This window comes from Otolemur garnettii, unplaced genomic scaffold, assembly GCF_000181295.1.
Source record: "Otolemur garnettii isolate 467f Iridium unplaced genomic scaffold, OtoGar3 scaffold00031, whole genome shotgun sequence".
Lineage (NCBI taxonomy): Eukaryota > Metazoa > Chordata > Mammalia > Primates > Galagidae > Otolemur > Otolemur garnettii.
The window spans coordinates 7,177,683-7,184,893 of NW_003852426.1; the positions used below are offsets into that span (position 1 = coordinate 7,177,683).

The 7,211-nt window shown below is 47.4% G+C and overlaps 1 protein-coding gene across 1 annotated transcript in view; it reads right to left on the reverse strand.

The window, feature by feature from the left end:
• PXT1 (peroxisomal, testis specific 1) overlaps nucleotides 1-7,211 on the reverse strand; it is a 10,643-nt gene that overhangs the window by 2,769 nt on the left and 663 nt on the right. The gene's annotated exons all lie outside the window — the stretch shown is intronic.

A 7,211-nucleotide genomic window follows, 5' to 3' on the forward strand; every position in this document is an offset into this window, starting at 1 on the left:
TGTAGCATCACAGCTCACAGCAACCTCCAGCTCTTGGGCTTAGGTGATTCTCTTGCCTCAGCCTCCCAAGTAGCTGGGACCACAGGCACCCGCCACCACGCCCGGCTATTTTTTGTTGCAGTTCGGCCAGGGCCGACCCTCGGTATACAAGGCTGGAGCTCTACTCACTGAGCCACAGGCGCCACCCCAGAAATTTTTTGAGACAAGAGTCTCACTCTGTTGCCCTCTGTAGAGTGTGGTAGCATCACAGTTCACAGTAACCTCAAACTCTTGAGCTTAAGCAATTCTCTTGCCTCTGCCTCCCAGGTAGCTGGGACTCCAGGCACTCGCCACATCCCACTAGTTTTTGGTTGTAGTTGTCATTGTTGTTTGGCAGGCCAGGGCAGGTTCAAACCCGCCAGCTCTGGTGTATGTGCCTGGCGCCCTAGCCACTGAGCTACAGACGCAGAGCCAATATAGAATTTTTTTTTTTTTTTTGAGATAGTCTCACTTTGTTGCTCTTGGTAGAGTGCCACAGTGTCATAGTTCACAGCAAACTTTAAACTTTTTTTTTTTTTAATTTTTGCTTTCAATTTCTGCTGGCTTTCACTTTATCTTAGTTTGAAGTTTGTTTGTTTGTTTTACTTCTTCCTCCTATAGTGTTCTCTTGCCTCCCATGTAGCTGGGATCACAAGGTCCGGCTATTTTTTGTTGTTGTTGTTGTAGAGACGGGGTCTCACTCTGGCTCACTCTGCCTCATGCTGGTCTTCCGCTGGTCTTGAACTTGGCTGAGCTCAGGGGATCCACCAGCCTCGGCCTCCCACAGTGCCGGGACAACAGGCGTGAGCCACCGCGTCTGGCCCAAACTCAAACTCTTAGGCTCAAGCAACCTATTGCCTCAGTCTTCTGAGTAGCTGGGACTATAGGCCCCTGCCACATGCCCAGCTATTTTTAGAGACCGGGTCTCACGCTTGCTCAGAGTGGTCTCCAACTCCTGAGCTCAGGCAACCCACCCACCTCAGCCTCCCAGTGTGCTTGGAATACAGGTGTGAGCCACCATGCCCAGCCTAGTTTTTGTTTTGTTTGAGACAATCTCACTCTGCCACCCCTAGCAGAGTGCTGTGACATCACAGCTTACAGCAACTTCAAACTCTTGGGCTTAAGTGATTCTCTCGCCTCAAGTCTCCCAAGTTGCTGGGACTACAGGCGCCGGCCACAAGGCCCAGCTGTTTTTTTGTTGCAGTTGTCGTTGTTTAGCAGGCCTAGGCAGGTTCAAACCCACCAGCTGTGGTGTATATAGCCAGCACCCTAACCACTGAGCTATGGGTACCAAACCCGGCCTATAATATTTTACATTTAAAAAAATTATACCTAAGTCTTTGAAATCTAGAGTTTATTTTATACTTATAGCACATCTCAATTCAGGTGCTAACTTTTCTCTGGAAAACCCTGATCTGTAGTTAGATTCCATGAAGTTGACAGTTAAAGAAGATTAACATATCCAAGTTGTTTCAAACATAATTAATTAAATCAAGTATCAGTTTTTACATTTAATTAAAATTAAACTTTAATTCAGTTCAATTGTACTAGTCACATTTCAACTGCTCCATAACCTAACATAGTTAGTAGCTATTCCATGGGTTATACAGGACTAGATAAAAGATTTTTTAAATAGATTTTCCCATTTCATATTTTTAACCACTATCCTTGAATATGGGCTGCAAACCTTACTTGCTACCAGCAAACAATAAGTATATTACTTGCTGGGTGCTTTGGGGAAACCTCTAAAGAATAAAGACAAGGTTTCTGTCATTTGGTAGATTAGAACTGATAGGTACAGCTGGGTGTTGCGGCAGGCGCCCAGCTAGTTGGGAGGCTGAGGCAAGAGAATCGCTTGAGCCCAAGAGTTTGAGGTTGCTCTAAGCCAGGCGTCCTCAAACTACGGCCTACGGGCCACATGCAGCCCGCCTAGGACATTTATCCAGCCCAACTGTCTGAGGACAGTGAACTGGCCCCGTTTAAAAAATTTGAGGACCCCTGCGGTAAGCTGTGATGCCATGGCATTCTACCAAGGACAACATAGTGAAACTCTGTCTCAGAAAAAAAATTTTAAAAATTACTTTCTATAAAATGCCTTTTTGAGCCTTCCAAAATCACCATATTTTGGTATAATCATTGCTTATCTTTCTTATGTAAAACAACAGAGATAATGCATATAGATAGGTGTATTATAGATGTATATTGATATATATTAGATATACTCATCTATTGGGTATGTACTGACTTTAACATAATCATTGTAGATGACAGTACATTGAGATACTCTGCAAGTACTTGGAATGAAAAGAAAAAAACTGTTGACTCAGTACCCATAGCACCATAGTTAGGTTGCCAGCCACATACACGGAGGGCGGCGGGTTCAAATCCCTCCTGGGCCAGCTAAAACAACAACTACAACAAAAACTAGCTGGGCATTGTGGCGGGCACCTGTAGTCCCAGCTACTTGGGAGGCTTAAGAAAGAGAATCACTTGGCTCGGCGCCTATAGCTCAACCGGCTAAGGCGCCAGCCACGTACACCTAAGGTGGCGGGTTCGAATCCCCAGCCCGGACCCGCCAAACAACAATGACGGCTGCAACCAAAAAAAAAAATAGCCGGGCGTTGTGGCGGGCGCCTGTAGTCCCAGCTACTTGGGAGGCGGAGGCAAGAGACTCGCTTGAGCCCAGGAGTTGGAGGTTGCTGTGAGCTGTAATGCCATGGCACTCTACCCACGGGGACAGCTTGAGGCTCTGTCTCAAAAAAAAAAAAAAAAAAAAAAGAGAATCACTTAAGCCAAAGACTTCAAGGTTGCTGTGAGCTGCAACTCCATAGCACTCTGAGACTCTGTCTCAAAATTTTAAAAAACTGTCTTCTGAGGCAGGGAAAATCAATGGATGTATAGTGGAAACAGATGAGATGGGCAATCATTGGAAGGGGGAGGCTCCCAGTTCTCCCTTGCACCAACTCTCTCCCTGCCTGCAACTTGCATCCCTTTAACCCCTTCAGGTCTCAAGCCCAGAGTTGAATTTTGGCCAAAGCCCTCTGTGATCTCCCTGTTAGATCAAATTCCGCATTATGGTATCTGCAACTCTTCTTGGTACTTATCACATTATATTTAACATTTATATGTGTAGGGCAGTACCTGTGGCTCATCAGGTAGGGCACCAGCCCCATATGCCGAGGGTGGCGGGTTCAAACCCGCCCGGACAAACTGCAGCAAAAAATTAGCCAGGTGTTGTGGAGGGCACCTGTGGTGCCAGCTACTCAGGAGGCTGAGGCGGGAGAATTGCCTAAGCCCAGGAGTTGGAGGTTGCTGTGAGCTGTAACACCACAGCACTCTACCGATGGATAAAGTGAGACTATCTCTACAAAAAAACAAATAAAAATATTTATGTGTAATTAACTACCTGCTTCCTTTACCAGAACAATGCTCCAGGAGGAAGGGGATGGTCACTGTTTTTGCCTACCATTGTCGCCCCAGTACCTACCTAGCACAATGCCCAAAATATAGTAGGTCCTAGTATTTTTTGAATCAAAAAAATGAAAAGAGGGCGGCGCCTGTGGCTCACTGAGTAGGGCGCCGGCCCCATATACTGAGGGTGGCGGGTTCAAACCTGGCCCCAGCCAAACTGCAACCAAAAATTAGCCGAGCATTGTGGCGGGCGCCTGTAGTCCCAGCTACTCAGGAGGCTGAGGCAATTGAATCGCATAAGCCCAGGAGCTGGAGGTTGCTGTGAGCTGTGTGAAGGCACGGCACTCTGCCGAGTGCGACAAAGTGAGACTCTGACTCTGCAAAAAAGAAAAAAAATGAAAAGAAAATGTAGGCAGGTCTCGGTGCAGATATGGCCAAGTCCAAGAACCACACCACACACAATCAGTCCTGAAAGTGGCACAGAAATGGCATCAAGAAACCCCGATCACCAAGATATGAATCTCTTAAGAGGGTAGATCCTGAGGAACATGCGCTTTGCCAAGAAGCACAAGAAGGGCCTGAAGAAGATGCAGGGCAACAATGCCAAGGCTGTTAGTTCAAGTGCTGAAGCTATCAAGGCCCTTGTAAAGCCCAAGGAGGTTAAGACCAAGATTCCAAAGGGTGCCAGCCGTAAACTCAGTCGACTTGCCTACATCGCCCACCCCAAGCTTGGGAAGTGTGCTCGTGCACGCATTGCCAAGGGTCTAAGGCTCGCCGGCCAAAGGCCAAGGCTCAAACGAAGGCCCAATCTGCTGCTTCATCTGCAGCTCCAGCTTAGGCTCCCAAAGGTGCCCAGGCCCCCACAAAGGCTCCAGAGTAGAGGCATCTGTCTGCCATGAGGACAAAAGGATTGGTGTGACCTCTAGGCTGCTGTCTGTATGGGGCTGGGGTCCTCCTGTGCTATTTGTACAAATAAGCCTGAGGCAGGAAAAAAAAAAGAAAATGTACACATATCGAAGAAGTTGGTCAGCCTTAAAAGCAAATTAAAGAAAAAAAAAAAAGAGGCAAAGGAAACATCTAAACACTCTGAAAGGGGCCAGGCTCGCTGGTGGACTCAGGCCTGCAATCCCAACAGGCAGAGGCGGAGGCGCAGGGATCGCCTGAGCCAGAGCAAGACCTCGTCTCTAAAAATAGCTGGGTGTTGAGGCGGACGCCTGAAGTCCCAGCTACTCGGGAGGCTGAGGCAAGAGAATCGCTTGAGCCCAACAGTTGGAGGCTGCTGTGAGCTGTGATGCCACATCACTCTACCAAGGGCGACATAGTGAGACTGTCTCAAAAAATAAGCAAATAAATAAAAACAGTTATGGCTCGGCGCCCGTAATACAGTGGCTACGGCGTGGAACCACGTCACCCGAGGCTGGGGGGTTCGAACCCAGTCAGAGACTGCTAAACCAACAACTGCAACCAAACAATAGCTGGGCGTTGTGGCGGGCGCCTGTAGGCCCAGCTACTCGGGAGGCTGAGGGAAGAGACTCGCTTACGCCCAGGAGTTGGAGGTTGCCGTGAGCTGTGATGCCACCGCACTATACCCAGGGCGACAGCTTGAGGCTCTGTCTCAAAACAAAACAAAAAACAAAATTACTACATTTTGTCCTTTATCAAATCACTTCATCCCCGAATAATGGTGGGCAGGGCCCCCTTTGTCTTTTACTCATCTTTGTTTCCCCAGGAGATTGTCGTTTCCCTTAAATGAGGTCTCAGGATGGCTGCTCCGGACTTCCCACGACCACTATCCAGCCCTCAACTCATCTAAGAAAAAGTGGCTTTAAATCCCCTATAAAAAGACTGTGTATTTTTTCCCCAAAGTAACAAAGGATGAATCTAGGCTTCACTGGGTCACTTTCCAGCCAGCTGAAAAGCTTGTGGTTTCCATTTTCAGTCTGTGTCACAGCCCCGGGCAAATGCCACTGAGGGGAAAGGTGAAACTCCTCAATAATCAGTTTCCTCAAAAGAGTTTTCTTTCGGTAAGTACTTAAGGATTTTTTTTTTTAAGGTTCCGCGGTTAAAAAAAAAACCAAAAGAAAAAACCCTCCCGTACCTCAGCTGGGCAGGAAACCACCGCGACACGACCCGCTAGCTGTTCCAGCCCCTGGCGTTCTGTGGCAGGAAAAGCGCGCGCTCGGGTTCTGCGGTAGGATCACGTGGGCCGACTGTGGCCAATGGGGAGCGAGACCGCGCCGCGGCCGCCGGAGACTGAACGCCTGCGCCGGCAGCTGCGCATGCGTAGCTTTTTCCCCGGCGGCTGGCGGGAGATGGGAGGGCGGGCACCCGCGAACCGCAGAACCGGATTGATTACACAGCCCAGCGTAATTCTGTTCATGCTTCGTTGCTTTGGCGTTCTTCACGCCATATTAACAGTTCCCTGCCCCTCTCACACCGCTCCTTCTGTCCGCGCATCCCTCATTTCTTCAGCAATATCATAAAATATAAGCGGAGAAGCGCACTACTGCCTGAGCATCCGGGCAACCTAACTGCCCCGGGACGGGAACGGTGTAGGGGGAAATGGGAGGCACCTCTCAGTGGGGATGCCCTGTGACTCTTCGGCAGTCCAGCGCACACTAGCGGCCCACCAAATTGAAATACGGATAGGATTTTACGTACGGTGTACGGCAAAACGAGACTGGGAGGCAAACATGTAGATTAGGTGTGGGCTGTTCTTCTATAAATCAAAAGTAGTAGCTTCAGTCTCCACCTAGCCCCAGCTTCTAAAGTGAAACTGTAATTAGAAAAGCCTTTGAGGTGGTAGCCCACGTTGGGCACCTCAAAAGATTACGTTTAGCTTCACAGGAACCTCTGAGGATCGCGTGGCAGAGGGAGTGTAAAAACACTGGAAAAAGTTTACAATAAAGTATATTAAGTTCTAGAATAGTGGTGACGGTTGCACAACTTCGTGAGTATTCTAAAAACCGTTGTATGGCGAATTTTTAAAAGGATGGGCCAGTGTGGTGTGAGACGCTGTCTCTACAAAAAATAGAAAAATTAGCTGAACGTGGTGACCCTATCTGTCTCTGTAGTCCCAGCTACTTGGGTGGCTGAGACAGGATTGCTTGAGCCCAGGAGATCAAGGTTGCAGTGAACTATGATACCACTGCCTACCAACCTGGCCGACGGTGATACCCTATCTCTTTAAAAAAAAAAAAATTAAAGTGGTTAACTTTACAGTGTATAAATTATGTCTATTTAAAACAAAAGATGTAAGTTATAGAAGCTCGTAGGTGACAGAATCTCAGGCTTTGAGAAATTACTGCTGAAATTTTAGTCAATTGAGTCTTTTCTAAAAAATGGATACCTTATTTGGTGTGTTGGCAAGCAACTATCAGAATGTTTGAAATTTTCACTTCGCAGCATGTAATTCTTTTCAAATTAAATAATAGTTTGAAATTAATGCTAATTCAGGTATCTAGCATATTTTTAATCTAAAAGCCTAAGAGACTCCATAAATTTAATCTCAACTGTTCTTCAAAATATGAGACTTGAATTTTACAGCATTTTGCAACATTTAAGAACCACACGTTTGACTCGGTGCCTGTGACATGGTGGGTACAGCACTAGGCACATACAACCAAAGTTGGTGGGTTCAAACCCAGCCTGGGCCAGCTAAACAAACAATGACAACTGCAACAAATAATAGCCAGCATTGTGGCAGGTGCCTGTAGTCCCAGCTACTTGGGAGGCTGAGGCAAGAGAATCGCTTAAGCCCAAGAGTTTGAGGTTGCTATGAG